Raw genomic sequence first — 17,508 nt, forward strand, 5'->3', positions numbered from 1 at the left:
ACACATCCACCTACTTACCATGGTTCCTAAGACCCTATCCACAACTAGGTTCTACCCATATTCCCTTTACCACAAACTGAACACCCACTGTACCATGCTCCTAAATTGCCTCGAGCATCCCTGAAGCCACAGCAATCTTAAACCATACAAACTGACAATAAGTTCCTGTGAATGTTGTGACTCTACTCCTTCTGTGGGATCCCTACACTCTCCATAAACCGTCCCCAGCAGTTTACCCTGGCCCCCTACCTACCTCTTCTTTACTTGCCCCCGCATGCCAACGCAATGCTCAGCTCCCACACTACTTGATCACAGTGCTATAACATGCCTTAACTCATTCCCTCCGGTATAGCTCTTTTGAGTGTGTGCCTTTAACTCCCAGTGGGTGTGGCTTAAGCCTTTAAAAAATGAAGTTATCACCTTACAGTTCTAGAAAATACTCATTGAGACAGGTCATATATCAATACAGTTGTGTTTGCCATCACATATGCTTCAAGACAAAATATCCTGGTACCTTGTAAGTAACATGGTTGTGGAATTATTAATGCAAATATGAACAATTAATATTTGACGCCTAGAAGAGCAGTAGGAGTAAACTGCAGAAGACGCCTGGAGGAGCACTCGTGATTACTCAGACCCTCATCGTGTCCCATTCCAGTGTCAAGAACATCCTTCCTATCAAAAGCATCACCTTTCATCTCCACTTTTCAGGCCACTGCATGATGCCTTCTGCACTTCAGCGATCTGCAAAGAAAAGAAAAACAATAAATTCTATGTGCACACATACCAAGAATTACTTAACATGGAGGCACTGACAAAAACCCCTGTCACCCCCATCAAGCATTTGCCAAAACTCTACACCAAAGTATGGGACCAGCCCCCCCCCCTTTTTTTTTTAAATGTTATGAATCATATCACCTTGGACAGAGTGATAGGTGCTACCTGCAGAAATAAGAGCCAAACTTGTCTAGCTTGTAATCACCCCAGAGCCAGTAGTCTAATAACTTCCTATGATCTTAAGATTGCTGTGACTCCACCCCACCTACCTGAAACCCCATCCACAGTGACATGCCTTAATGAGCACTAAATAAAATAAATTACCTGTAACCTCATCAAGCCCACTGCAGGAACCCAAACTCTTACCTATGGTCAAATGGCTGTTGCTCCCTTTACTATTGAATGCAAATGCCCAAAATCAGGCACAACTTTCCAGCATTGCTCTAACATACTGAAACGGTTAGTAAAACAGATTGTATGACCAATTAACCTTGAAATCCAAACTCAAATGCCTGTCCTTCTTTGGCTAATAATGTAAATCCTCAACCGAAGCTCAACTTTGAAATCCACTTACTTCAGCCAGTAACTGTTGCCCACTTGAGCTCCCCATTTGTAACCTCCTCATTCGCCATTGCTTCCATCATCTGCGAACTCAGTGTGTAGCGCCACAACTGGTACTCATGATGCCACCATCTGCAAAGAAAAGGACAAGTGTAAATCATCCAAAATGTAAACAGAAGATTCTACCTTATACCCACCTATTCCAAATTATAGCAGCAGTGTTCCAAAAACCCCATCTGTAAGAAAGAAATGGACATATAAATCATATAATACATATACCGCACATTCAAAGACATCTTATCTTCCAAGACAGCCTCTCCTTCCAACCCAGGAAGGAATGTACCACTACCAAACACCCTTACAACAAAGCAGCCATAACTGAAACTAAGCTTCTAATACCCTATGAAATACCTAATGTAAATTTTACTACCAGTCGAGTATGTTACAACTAAACCCCACACATGAAGAGACATATCAATACACACAAACCAGGGTAACCTTGTGGTTCCATACTACATCCATTAGCGCACTGTATAGGCCAAGCTAACTTAGACTGTAAAACCTTCTACCTAACTCTCAACCTTCCATCCCCCAAATGAGGAACACCAGCCACCATAATGAGGAACATTAACATTAATGTCAATTACAATGGTTGTAATTCAAGGTGATGCTACTACTGACAGACCTCAAACAAGAAGAAGTAGGGTGTTTATACTATATTTAACTTATTATGGACTTCATGACACAGAAATTGTAGAAGAGTAGTACCTGGTGGATAGGGAAACAGTAGAGGAAATATACAATGTCTGTCAGAGCAAGAACCATGCAGGAATTTTTTGCAGTACACACTTCCCTGAAGTATTTGAGGCCATAGATTGTACAAACATAGAAATAACATAGAAATAAAAGGGTCTATATTACATATGTGAAAACTGCTTTCAGCAAATGATTGTTCTCTGAACGATAACCAGCAAAATCTAACTCCCTCGAACAGCCATTCCAGCGAATTTTTTCCTAGGGTGGAAAAAAACTCTTGCCCAACCTAAAACCACACTAAATTTGAAGCCCTTCAAAGTGAGTTAGGGCTGTGCCTTCCACACCCCTCCTAACTAAACATACCAACTCTGAGATCGCACTACAACGGGAAAAAGGGCAAATTCCCAATGATGGCCAAGTATTTTTTTCCCTTAGGAAAAAATTCACTGAAATGGCATTTGTGGGAGTTAGATCTCACTAGTTATCGTTCAGCAAAGAGCCATTCGCTGAAAGGGTTTTTCGCATATCTGATATAGACCTGAAATACAAGCCCCACCCAGTGAACTGGGCAGGAGGTACATCAACAGAAAAGAATATTACTCTATAAACTATCAGGTTGTCTTTAATACCCAAAGAATCATCTACAATGACTGTGCAGGTAACCCAAGCAGTTTTCATGACTCTCACATATGGCATACCTGTGAGCTGTATAACAGGTTTGCTAGTGGTGACTTTCCACAAGGGCATCTAGTGGGGATGCTGGTTATGCCCCACAATCATGGCTCATGACACCCATGAGAAATTTACACAACCCTAGGAAAACAAAATCCAAATTCTGGAACGTAGGGACAAGCCAAAAAACAGGTTACGTATCAATACTTTATTCAATATAAATCACAAAGCTTTCAGGAATAACCCTTCATCAGTGTGTAAACTTACACAACTCCACTGGGCAAGGCTCAACCTACAACATGTATCTGGTTTACCCTAATTAAGGTTCCAGTGTCTACACATCTTAAGAGGTGTCTTGCAGTAAAATGCAACAACCTCTGCTGAAATATTTATATTCAGTTCTATCTTGCACAATATCATTCTCAGGAGACAATTTCAACAAGGACATTTAGGGGCAGGACCACACTTTCCAGTACCACAGGCTGGGCCAGCCATTCCAACAGATACAGATGAGAAGACTGAAGAAGAACCACTCACCGCAGATGCTGCCATCATACACAGGCTTGCACAGCATGCCATGGCTCAAGCTAAGAAGCAAAGGGTTGCATGCACACCGAATACCTAAAAGAAAGAATAACAGCCTTAGCGCATACAAATATTAAAAATGATGCTTAACAAAATGCACAGCCCTTACTTCACCATGTAATGGTTGTATTCAGTTAGTATCACACACAGGCAACACTCCAAGGAATCTGCGGAGAAGAATCAATACAGGTATATAAATGATTACTGTGTTATGCAAATCCTCGTGCCCCTAAGCTGATACATGTCCCAGGTGTACAGTAATGTCAGTAATACCTGATAACTGATGTTTACAATTCACAGCTATGGATTCTGCCCACTGATGTGCATCCAGCCTTTCAGTTGGCTACTGTATATAAACCAGTGAGCAGGTCAAGGGTAGCATCATTTGCATAGCATAAAAGTAATACAGGGAGGGTCAACAATCACAGAAGCAATCACACACAACTGATTATGAACTGTGAATAAAAGAATTTATTCTGCAATACAGTTTCATGAAAGGAAGATTCTGAGAAATGCAAGCATTAGCTATCCACTCTGTGCATCAGACATATATGCAAACTGAAGTCACAGAGAAATGTGCAAAGGGCAGGGCACCACCATCATCACTTGCATGGGGGGGGGTTCAGGAGGGCAAGACTGAGAACAAAGAAGTGAGTGTGTGCATGTAAAGCAAAAATCTATTCCTTACATTTCCAATTTGCAGTGCCAGTATCAAGATATGTTTAGCATTCACCACTGTCTGTCCCTAATAGGAATGATCCACAGTGACAGAGGGTCTGGATAATCACATCATTCTCAACATCTGTGTATGGTGGTTTGCAGAGTGCAGATGCCTTGGGTGACATAGTCCTGTATGAGAGAAAACAGGGCAGGAAAGAAGACATCCATAAGTACAAAAACAAAAGATGGTTAAACATACCAAATATGAATGTATCCATCCAACATACAGAAAATACATGAAAAATGAAGGCTTAATTTGAGTAGATACAACTTAATAAAGTTTTCCTCTCCCTCCTCCCCAAATGCAAAACAAAGGAAGAACTTGATAAAAAATTCATAACATGACTAACTCACTCTGTAGTACATTACAGTTTAAAAAAATAATGTGCACCTATCAGGGAAAATGGTTAATAGTTTTTGGTCTGATAGGTATTTCCATGGATGTCAATCAGGTAGATGTCAGAGCCGTAAAAAAATTGTCACTGCTACTTATGCAAGAACCCATGACCTCAGTAATAATTAATACAACAGTCTTCTGAACAAAGTGGTCAGCTTTCAAGTTTGAAATTTTCATTAAACTGTCATCATTATGCAGAAAAAGACTGTATGGTCAAGAAATAACTGTGGTATACATGCCCATACCAATAGCTCCTGAGAATAATGCTGACAATAAAGCAATACTTGCATTGTGAAATGCAAACCATAACTAAGGTTCAAATACATACATTTTTCATAACAGCAACTTGCCTTTGCTGTAAGTCATTTGTAAAAGTAAAATAAAAGTTTTCAAGGCAAGTAGCAGTACATAGCAGTATCGAGATCTCTAGATCTGAACAGTCTCTCCTACTATGATACAACTTCCTTAGCTACGGGATTGCCTTTTTATAGTACAGGTTCAGCCCTCTCAGCACTATGATTTTCAAAATGAAGTGTGAATGCTTTAATGTTCATGAGTTCCACAATCTGAACTAAGTCCAGGGAATGTAAACATGGTAAAAAGACCTACATGATTGTATGTTGTACATGCCCTACCTCTGCAAGGATGACCACTAAGAAGTGTTAGCTACTAAGTATTTGCAGGTCTGAATGATTAGTCTATCTACAGTATCAGAGTGTGTCAGGTAGATGAAACTTACAAAAAACTTGGTGACTACCATTGACTGACTTAGGAGAGCAACATTCCTAATATTTATATGAATTGTTTATAACAAAAGTTTCTGTCTCTGAATACAATTGTGTCTACAATTCTAAGGAAGTATATTACTCAGTGAAACATATATCAACTGTAAGGCAAAGCACACAGCAGTCTTGTTAAAGAAGCATAGATATGGGAATGATGTTCCCAAAATAAAGAGAAGCAAAGAGAGGCAGTGTTCAAATGTTTTAATTTAGATTGTGTAAGAAAGCCATTATCATAGCCATCCACATATTTAACTGCAAATTACAAAGGAAAAATATCAGTTTCTGTTGCAGCTATATAATCCATCTGATACTATGCCACATATTGAGTATAGGTAACCTCTTTTTTATTTTCACACTATACTGTGTATGGCACATAGTAATAAGAATCTGAACTGTATCCTGGGAATCTAATCCAAAGAAGAAGTTTGTGTTAACATAATAATGTTTAATAAGCATATGTTCATTTTGAAGCAATAAAGTTGAGGAAATATCAGAGCTATACATTTAGCTACTTGTTTTATAACATTTCTTACATTTCAGTACCTTTTTTTCTCTTCACAATCTGTTTGCCATTTGGCACTGTGCACTCTGGACTGGCAGCAGTGTCTAGCAGTGAAGTACAATTCCCTGCCTAAGGAAAAAGGTGAACATTTTTATTTAGTCAACCTTCTGTAGAACCCAATGAAGAAAATTCACCTGTCAAGTAGATTTCTCTGTGGCAAAATATGAAAGTTCAGTGAACTTAGAGAAAAAGGATAGCTGATGCAATATTTGAATCTTATTGATGGATAGTTTTACAGAGGGGGCTCTGAATATATATTTTCATACATTATGCAAAATCATTGTGTTCTTATATTAAGCTCAACTGTTCTCAGTAGTGCTAACAACATATCAGCTGTTGTCTGTCCACTTCTACATCATTTGGCATTAACTAGAGTTCTGACAATTTGTGCCAGAAATTAAATTTGTGATATGTCAAGGAGATGTGAGAAGGATGACATTGTCATTGTAGTGCAATTGTTACTCTGATTATTGAGAGGTACACCCTTTACTTGAATTAAGTTTTTGTTTCAGCTTTTTTTCTCTGTCACTAGTTTTATAATGCCTTTTGCATTTACTCCCCATTCTGCAGCATGCAAACACAGTTCACTTCCTAACGAAAAAGTGAAAAATAGAATATGGACTGCCTGCTTTAGAACAAATGAGCCTGGCAGTGGTGCATGGCCATCAGCACTCTGGATAGTATTCAGTGAACACATTTAACTTTTCAGGTAATGTTCCTTTTCACACAAGGTTTAAGACTGAAGACAGCTAATGTAGCATTTGAATCCAGTTGACAGATACTTTAACAGAGGGGGTAGAGGGGGTCAGAATGCCATTTAACAGAACAATGTATTTAGGAATTTTGCAGTAAATGCACATGAGTATCATAATTATGTTTATTACCAGAAATCTATCATTACTGCTTCCTATAGATGCACAATATAATGTGTAAGTTATGCTAAGCACTACAATCATCATATTTAATGTTGAATGTATATACATAGGTCAGATATGCACAATATCTGAGTTCTAATTATTCAATTGTCACATTTCATAAATATCTGTTTATGACAGTATGTGTTATGAAGTATGTATATAACCAACCTCCCCCCCCATGTCTCAGTCAGGTCATGCAACTGTGTACATATGAGATGAATTTACAAACACAAACCCTGCCTTTTACATAGAAATGCAGTAGCATGACTAAGTAAAATCATAAATATACAGGCCTCTTTTAAAAAAATTCTCCCATGGCAGTGACAGTTAATGAACAGCGTTTAACTTCTTTTTTTTTTTTTTGTTTGTTTTGCTGTTGTGCTCAATTACCAGTTGGTACTGCTCAATATTACCAGTATCTAACTCACAACATGCCATTATGTCACAAGTCGTACCATTTTTCCTCCAAACAACCATCATTGTTGTTAACTCCCCTCTCTGGGCCAGTAATCAAGGAGCCCAAATACTCACCACTGAAACTGGAGAGGGCATTCACTTGGAACACAGATACACACAGTATTTCTAGATGCAGCTCTCTACATCAAGCACAGTTTCCCTTAAGAGTGCAGAGGGAACACACTCAGTCTGGGGTCTGAATTTCTTTTTCTGTCTCCCTCCAGGTCCCCAGTACAACCCCCCAGTGGCACAGTTATAGAATTAAGTCCTCAGCCGAGTGTCCAAGCCATTCTCCAGCACCCTCTCTGTGAAACCAGCTCTTTGTGTCCCTGCTCCAAGCAGCTGAGAACACACTCTTTGAGATTTGATTTGCACACACACATACACACACACACACACACACACACACACACACACACACACACACACACACACGAGAAAGGCTGGCATAGATTTACTAGCTATGCCTCCTTCCGCACAGACTATAATGTAGTTAATGCCACCAGACATTCCAAAGCCAGCTACTCTAAGGATCTTACAAGGGTATCCAATTATACAAAGTGAAATTAATATTAATACAAATGGTAGTGTTTTGACCAGTGCAGTAAGGCTTTCAGGAGAGGCCACAGTGTCACTGAATAAATATAAGTACTCTCAAATGTTAAAGGACCAGCCACAATTAAATCTTTAAGTATATTTAATAATAAATAATAAAAGAACATGAAAATAGTAAATATCTATGCACAATAAATACCAGAGTTTCAATCAGAGGACATATTAAAATAACACAGGTGAATACGTTCATACAGATACAGAAAACAATACTTAACTGATCTGATCTAAAGAACTACTATTCCCTGGTTAACTTACTAGAGCAAGGCAAGATGACGTAGGCGAGTGGTCTTCCTTCTTTGTCATGTTCCAGAAACAGAGTATAATGAGATTTCAATCTCACCTAGTATTAAAACATCATTTTTAGTGCTGGATTACAGAATGACATCACATACATGCTGTGATCTGAATCCTGGTCCTATGCTACCTCCTTGGCTATAAACTGCCAGGATTTAGCACATATGTGTCAATAACACACATACATAGAGTTTTGCTCTGAACTGTTGGAGCTTATGGAAGTCATACAAAAATTTCAAACTTCTACCATTCCAGACGAGCAATTAGTTCACTGCACAGACAATGCAGAATGCTTCCTAGTACAGACATTTTGTCTCTGGCTGCATTGAAAACTGTAAGATACAGTCTTTATGACTTATGCCAGGTAATTTAATTTCAGAACATTTTTCAAATTTAGTTGCAGCTGGACTGTGATTAACCTCTTCTCTTCCATTATCCTCTATTACAATATATTCATTTCAACAGTTACAATGCATACATTAAATCAGTTACTGCATGCATGTATTTTCTTTTCTGTCCAGCAGGACCAACTGTTGATACATTCTTAACACAAGTAACTTTACAAATACATTTTCAACAAAAGCATCTGTACAAATCAGTTTGATATGCATATGAAATGTAATTCTTTACAAAATTCCAGCTAGCTGTGCTGGGATATGCTACACATACATTGCCTTATTTCTCCTGGCATAGCTGGCAATACCTCACATCATCACATCTCTCCCCCTTTGAAGACGCAAGCTAGTTTTTCAAGTAACTCTGGAGAAATGTTGCTTGAGAGGAATGAGCCTATATGGGAATACATTAATCCCTACCCTGTCTTGAAAACCCATCTGCATTGGCATTGCTGAACCACTACAGAGCTGTACTGTCATGTCATATGCCTGCAACTCTAGGTTCCACCTTAGTAACTTGGCATTTTGCTGGCTGGGTTGATGTAGTCATAGATCCTCCTCAGACTCCTCCTGCCTCCCACTGCAAATGCTCAGCACTGGGGCTACCCTATCATGGCAAGGCTTCATCAAGTTAACATCATACAATTTGTGCCCCTGCCTCCTGCCTAGCAGTTCTACCATGTAGTTAACATTATTGACTTCCTTATCACTTTGAAGAGTCCCTCAAAAGCTGCCTGCAGCTTATTGTGTCTGACAGGAATGAGCACCATAAGCTGCTATCCCACAGCATACTCTTAGGCACTCCTGTCATACCAGACCTTTTTCTGCTGTTGGGCTCCTGCCAGGTTCTCATGGGCCAAGCCCATGAACTCTCTAAGCCCTGACCTGAGGTTTAGGACATATGCCACAACAGAGTCGTTGTGGGAGTCACACTCACCCTCCCATTCATCACATCACAAATCAAATCAAAGACCCCCTCACCCTATGCCCATAAAGCAAATCAAAGGGTGAAAAACCTGTGGATTCCTAGGGTACCTCTCTGTATGCAGACATCAGATGGGGCAAATGTTTGCCCCACTCTCTCTTAAACTTGTCTGCAAATACCCATAGCATGGTCTTTATGGTAGAGTTTAACATCTCCACAAGACTATTATTCTGGGTATGGTAGAGGGTAGTCTTTAGGTGCTTCACCTCACACATGTCCACAGCCAATCCAACAGGTCCGGTATGAAATTGACACCTCTGTCAGTCAGTATTTCTCTTGGGAAACCTACCATGCTGAAAATCTCTAACAAAGGATTTTTCACCTTTTTTGCCTCACTGGAGGACAGACCCACCGCCTCAGGGTATCTAGGAGTAGAATCTACTCCCACCAGGATATACTTCTTCCCTGTGAGGATTGGGGTACTCAGAGGCCCCACAATATCCATAGCTACCCTTTGAAATGGCTCCTCAATCAGAGGCAAAGGCATCAAAGGAGACTTCACCTTGTCTCCTGCCTTGCCTATTTTTTGGCACTGCTCAGAGGTCTTGCAGTACCCTTTTAAACCCATTGCAATCCAAGGCCAATAAAAGTTCTGCATAATATATCTCTTGATGCACCTTATGCCCATATGACCTGAAAAAAAGAATGTCATGGGCTTTGGCTAGAAGTGCTAAACAGTAGGCTCTAGGCACTACCAACTGCTATATTACCTCACCCTCTAGCCCTCCTTCAGGGGTCCACTCTCTATACAGTAAACTTTTGTTCCAGTATACAGACTCCCCTTTTCATTGGGGATCAGGTGCCTCCCTAGTTACATCCCTCAAGCCTCTTAGTGTAGGGTCCCAGAGCTGAGCCTGTCTCAACTCCATCTTTGTGACCCTTCCCAGATCCCTTTACACAGGAAGCCTGGTATTCTCTGACAGCTGTGCCTCACTGTCAGCCTGTGTACTACCACTCACCTCTACCCTTGCAGTCATTCTGTCCCAGGGAACATCAGTACCTACCAGCAGCTGTGGCTTACCTTTAGGCTCACTGCTAAAGTGTAGCTCCCTCCCTGAAATAGCCACCTCACCAGCCCTGACTTCAGGTGTGGGATTTGTCTGGGTCTCCCCCAGGCTAGCAAACACATATGCCTGTCCCCAAGCCTGATTGCATATAACTGCATGCACACAAGGCACTACATTATCAAAATTATTTCTTATCAAGGCATCTGCAGGCATATCCTCAAACACACCTACTTGCTTGCTTCATTTTCCACCCTCCCAGTCAAGGTGAACCCTGACCAAAGGCATTTGGAATGGGGTCACTCCTAAAGCACTGACTAGAGTGGACTGCCTAAGCAAGTACTACTCCTCTTTCACCACTGCAGGCTTCACAGTGGTTATGTTAGAGGCTGTGTCTCTCTTAGCAGTGGCCTGTTTTCTAGCCACTAAGCTAGGATATAACCTCTGGTGATCGTTGTTTACCCCTGTTGTCACCAGACAACTTACCACTGGCATACTGTTATTCCCACTTGCTGGCTCCCCCACATTTTGTTCCCCACCTTGCCTCCATGGACATCTATATGATACATGGCCCAACTGGTTACATTTAAAACATTTAACCTTTGATCATGGCTGTGTACCTGAACTAGTTGCTTCCCTGTTACTGGTGGACTCTGCTGGAGTGGTTTAGGCTGCCCACCATAGGTTCCCTCATATCCGTGTGCAGCACTGTGTATCCCATCCTTGTGCAGTGATGCCCTGCTTGCTAAATAGAGATGCCCTTTTTCCCTAGCTCATCTACAGAGTTACACTGTCGGTCTGCCAACCGGATTCTCATGTCCTCAGGCAAAGTGCTAAGGGCTTGTTCTCTCACCAAAAGGTATGCCAGCCCTTCAAATGTGGTGATCTGACTCTCACTCACCCGCCTGTTAAAATAAGTGCTTAACTCACAATATAATCACACACACTTGCATCTGCCTTGTATCTATGCTCATTAATTTTTTTCTGTAAGCTTCATGTGTTAACTTAAAATATTCAAGTAAACACTTCCTTACTTTATCAAAGTTTAAACAATCAATATCAGACAATTGAGAAACAACAGTTACAGCTTTACCATGTGGTGAGGGGGTCAGGAATTGTACTCAGAGGCCTTGGTCAACATTATACTGTTTACATACTCTTTCAAATATATGAATAAAACAACCAAACTTGTCAACCTCTGTAAACTGTGGAAGAACTATCCTAACCTATATTGCATCTGGCGTTCAGTTATTCCCTTCCTCATTACCTCCACGACCCTGACAAAGATCTCTCTCTCATGTTGATGCTGCTTCTCATTTCCTTCAGCTTCCAAATACTGCATTCTCCTTGCCGATTGTAATTCTCAATGTTTGGCCTCCATTTCAAGTCTCTTTAACTCCAGATGGATTTTTAACTCCTCTGAGGAAAAGGTGAACTGTCCTGTTTCTGAGGGCTGCAAATTCCCATCACCAGACTGGTTATCCTCCTGGTTGCTGGTCTGAGCTGTGACTATGGCTGAAATAATTTCCTCTTTAGTCAGGTTGGCATACACCAGTCCTTTGGCTTCACACACCTTGGCCAACTGGTTCTTTGTCAGCTTGCCATAATCTTCTGCTGACATCTTTGCCTGCTTTCCCTGACTAAACTAACAAAAATAAATAAATAAATACAACTGTTGGGAAATGAAACTCTGAATGTTTATCTTGTGGCTGCTGAGAATACACCCAACTTCAGTAACAGCTGCCTACAGGCTACAGAAGTTCAATTAATATCCACACCACTGCTCACCCATATGTGACATCTCCTTTCTGGGTCAGTAATCAAGGAGTCTGAATCCTCATCACTGATACTGGATAGGGACATTGACTTGGAACAAAAATAGATACACTCAGTATTTCCAGATGCAGTTCTCTGCATCAAGTATAGTTTCCCGTAAGAGCACACAAAAACACACTCAGTCCGGGGTCTAAATTTCTCTTTCTGTCTCCTTCCAGGTCCCTAGTAAGAACCCCCCCCACACTGGTACAGCTATAGAGCTGGGTCCTCAGCAGTGTGTCCAAGCCAAGTCCTCCAGCACCCTCTCAGTGAAACCAGTGCTTTGTGTCCCTGTTCCAAGCAGCTGATACACACACTGCTTGAGATTTGATTTGCACACACACACAAACATACACACACACACACACACACACACACACACACACACACACACACACACACACACACACACACACACGGGAAAGGCTAGCACGGATTTACTAGCTATGCCCCCTTCTCCCCAGACTATAAGATAAACTACATTTTTTTAACATCTTCTGTGCTTATTGATGTACTCATTGCCAATCTGTATGGCAAGCCATTGCTGTTCTTTCAATTGTGTTACATCTGAGATCTGAATTTGATGCCAATTCAGAATTTCTGCCTTAACTGCTACAGACATGACTGGTGACAGAAGGGAGGGTGTTCCATTTAGAGCATAAAGGTGTGGTGTTGAGGATTCGAGGATTTTTTTGGCACTCATCATGAAGTGCTATAGCCAGAGGCTACTGCAGGGGAATATACCAGATCTCAGTATAAGGCTGAGGCTTGGAATAGCTTGGCCAAGATTGTCTCCAATGGAACTGGAATTCCATGCCCTGGGGACCAATGCTGTCACCATTACAGCAGCATGAAGATGTGCAAGAGGGACGTCCTGAACCAATGGAAGGATGAATTTAAGACTTCAAACACCCCTCACTTGGGTAAGTATACTGACCCATTACCTGTTTATATGGTATTAATTAGCCAGCCAATTCAGTTATTCATTATGCTTTCATATATATATATATATATATATATATATATATATATATATATATATATATATAGTTTGTCTACTGTACAGCTGCAGCAGAGATTGCATAAAACTGTGAGACACATCAAGAGAGACAAACACTTCAGAGAGGTATGGGGTAAATGTGAGTCTTTTATGATGGTAAGTTACAGAAGTATTCTCAGTCCATCACTGTATATCATTTTGAGCAGGCATACCTTAATTTTATATAAAGACTACATGCCTGCTTTGATAGCTCTTGGTTATCGCATTATACAATGAGTACATCACATTAATTATGTGTGGGTTCAATACCCAGAAACGGATATTCACTTTGTATAGGCTACTATTTATAAAATATTTTAACTTCAGTACTGCATGGCAATAGCAATTTATTATTTGCAAATACAGTTATTACCTTAGGAATCAGATATCTGACATGGCACAGTAAAATACCTGATTGTGTTAGTCAAATCAAACCATTGTAATTGACTAATTTTATGATGTATTCATGCCTTCCCATTCTATATTGATGTGGTCAATGTGTACTTATGTATTTAGCACTTATGTATTTAGTATCTTGTTTTATGTACTGAAATAATTAAGTAATGTGACAGGTCATTGATCTAGTTATCTCTTTTTTGAATCCTCCGTCTTTATCTCAACTTTATTTTTTTAATACATTGGTTCTGAAAATAAACTGAGCATCAGCACAGTGAGGTAGACTAACCACTGTCATTTGGCCTGCCATACTTCCACTGACTAGAACAGTTGCACCACTACAGACAACACAGACACCCATCACATCCAGGTCACAACCTGTCAGCATTGACTCCACAACCCCTGCCTTGCCTTACATGCTCCACCTGCATCAAGTAAATCTGTTCCAGCTTCTGTTGCAGTAGTGCTCAACAAGAGCAAGAGTGTAGGAGGTGGCCATTTAGTCACCTGACAGGAGCTGACAGCCCTGGCCTAGGGCATTATGGAGAGGGTCTGCAGTGCCTGAACTGGCAGCGTTGAAAGGGTTCTGCATCATACTGCCAAAATAAGGCCACATCAGGCACTGACCTAGGCAGCTGGCACAGGCGACAGTGATGACAGTTCTGAGGTTGAGGACTAGATTTGCACTGTTCTTAGCCTGGACATGAATGCACCTCCGAGGTCCCCTACCTATACCCAATCATGTTATCCCCAAACCTTTTGTGTCCATCACCATCATTATCTGTCTTGTATATCCTGTATGTCTGCACCTGCTGAATAACGTATCCTACATATCTACCCTCTCATTCCAAAGCACTCTTGCCAACATTCCCCTCTCTCAAAAAAAAAAACACAAAAAAATACATCCCATACAAAGCTCTCCATTTCACCCATGTGCCATCTGGGCACACTAAATTTGGTCAAAATGGCTATACAACATTCTTCTGCTGTTGTCACACATCCCTGGTGTGGTGACACTCCCAAGTTATGAAATTGTGTTTACAAAACTACATTTACGTTATGAAGAAATGGATAAAGCCCCAGCCAGGCACTATGTCCCCCCCAAAAAAAATACTGCTACTATTTTCACTGTTACCTCTGTTACTCATTCCATATCTCCTCAGCACCTATGAAAAGCAGCCCTGCCTAGGTTTCCACTACCAAAATCCCAAACTATCACTACATCAATATCAAACAATACTGACCACTTCATAATTCCCCACATACCTGACCCCACCATTCCTAAAAACTACCACCTGATTAGACCCAGGTATATCAGCCCCAAAACTAAACATTACCAAAAATTTATAAACAAAATTATGAAACTCATAGTTAGCTTACATTACATCCTGACAATGGATGGAGACATCCACCCAAACCCTGGCCCATCCCCACCTGTTGATTCCAGTTCCCAAACTAATATTCCTTCTAACATAACACTGGCTAACAGGCCCCCGTAATTCTCTCCTGACCTGCCAACTAAATATCCGAAGCATAAACAATAAGGTCCATAATCTGCATGGCCTCTTAGCAGTTTACTCCCCCAATATATTATGTCTTATGGAGACCTGACTAAAACCGTTAACTAAAGACAATGAGGTAATACCACCAGGGTACAACATACTTAGATTAGATCATAATACTGGGTAGGGTGGTGAGGGTAGCTGTACTCTATAAAAATACACTAGATGTTACTACGGTCTCCCTACAACCACCCCAGTTTAATAATGCAGAAATTCTTATTACCAAACTACAGGTTAACAATAACAAATGCATAAACATTGTCTGCATTTACATTCCCCCAGGTAATAATACAAATACCCTAGAGGACATCCTCCACTGGTTATCCAGTACCTACCCTCAAGAAACTATGGTGCTTGGAGATTTTAACATTGATTGGAACACCTGTTCCTCAGAATCTCCTACAACCCATGTCAACCTACATGGTTTTACACAGCTCATATCCTCCCCTGCCAGGATAGCCACACCCAATAACAAAGACAGTATCCTGGATTGGATACTTATCAACAGCCACCCCTATATGTACAAGTCAGGTACCCTCCCAGATGACCTAAGTGACTACTTACTTACATACATTATCAAGCACAAGGTGGACAACCAGCACCAGACCACCTTTAAAACCATCAGAAATAATAAGAACTTCAACTCCACCAATTTTTAAAATTAACTTAAAGCTTGCAATTGGTCAATCCTAAAGCATCTTTCACTGGACAATGCGGTAGCATACTTTAATTCCATATTCCTTACTATTCTTGATTCTCACGCTCCTGCTCGCGCCATTAGAACCAAAACAAAAACTGCCCTGTGGCTCTCAAAAGATGATATTGCAAATACCTTCAATAGTTTCTTCACAGAGACTATCCAATCCCTAGCCAGCCAACTGGCACCCAGCTGCTCCAACCCAAATTCTGCCATGGCCAATACCCCACTCTCTTTTACCTTCAATAGTTTCTTCACAGAGACTATCCAATCCCTAGCCAGCCAACTGGCACTCAGCTGCTCCAACCCAAATTCTGCCATGGCCAATACCCCACTCTCTTTTAGCTTTCAAGCTGTTTCTACATCACTTATCAGATCTCTAATTAAGAAATTAAAACCAACTACTCTAGCAGCTGATCTACCACGAGAATATCTGCAAAAGGCAGCAGATGCCATTGCATACCCCATCTCCATCATTATCTGAAGCCACCATCCCCTCCATTTGGAAAATATCTCATGTAATACCACTCCATAAAGGAGGCAGCTCATTCAAACTGTCAAACTTTAGACCCATAGCTATCCTGTCACCATTGGCTAAAATTATGGAGAAGTGTGTCCATAAACAACTTATGCATTATCTTACCCAGAATAAGCTGTTGGCTAACTCTCAGCACAGTTTTAGGCCACACCACAGTACCACCCCAGACCTCCTATCCTTCTCTAACACAATAAAGCATAACTGAAATAATAGCAAGCTTTCCTCAGCCCTCTTTTTAGATCTCTCCAAGGCTTTCAATATGGTCAACCACCAAATACTCATGCACACTCTTAAGGCATTCTCACTAAATAGCCATGCACTTCAATGGTTCCAGTCCTACCTGTGTGGTAGACAACAAGCCATCCTGTGGTAGGACAAACTATCAACCCATCTACCCATCACTCTAGGTGTCCCCCAGGGCTCCATACTAGGACCCCTTCTTTTCTCTCTCTTTATTAATGACCTTCCCACTGTCATCCCAAATGCTACCTGTATACAATATATAGATGACTCCACCTTGATTTGTTCAGCCACCTCCCTGACAGATCTAATAACATTAACCCAGAATATTTTCAATATAGTTGAAAACTGGCTCTTTAACCGTCAGCTGATATTAAACCCTAACAAAACAAAGTTGCTTATTTTCTAGCCCACTTGTAAGTCTTCCTCACTACTTTTTACCATAAAATCTAATAATGGTACCATTATCTTCCTAGATGTGCAAACCAAAACTCTTAGGCATCACAATAAACAACACCCTCAAATTTGATATCCATGTCAATCAAAATATCAAAATCATTAACAAAACACTTGGCTCCCTCTATAAGATCAAACCTTTTCTTACTCCATTTGCTAGGACTGCTATTGCTCATTCACATCTACTCTCCAGTCTTCTCTATGCCTCCCCTCTACTCACTAAGTTGAAAAAAATCCGCTCTTAGCAAGTTGTCCAGCTGTTATAACCATATTGCTAGATATGC

General features: G+C 40.7%; 1 long non-coding RNA gene across 1 annotated transcript in view; it reads right to left on the bottom strand.

Annotated features, from left to right (window-relative positions):
• Positions 1-3,807: 3,807 nt before the first annotated feature.
• The window catches only part of LOC122796015, a 264,662-nt gene continuing 250,961 nt past the window's right edge, over positions 3,808-17,508 (bottom strand). The window contains exon 3 of the long non-coding RNA XR_006363885.1: positions 3,808-4,200. This is a non-coding gene — a long non-coding RNA (uncharacterized LOC122796015). The remainder of the gene's footprint in view (positions 4,201-17,508) is intronic.

This window comes from Protopterus annectens, chromosome 2.part2 (genome assembly GCF_019279795.1).
Source record: "Protopterus annectens isolate FY-2018-M chromosome 2.part2, PAN1.0, whole genome shotgun sequence".
Classification (NCBI taxonomy): Eukaryota; Metazoa; Chordata; order Ceratodontiformes; family Protopteridae; genus Protopterus; species Protopterus annectens.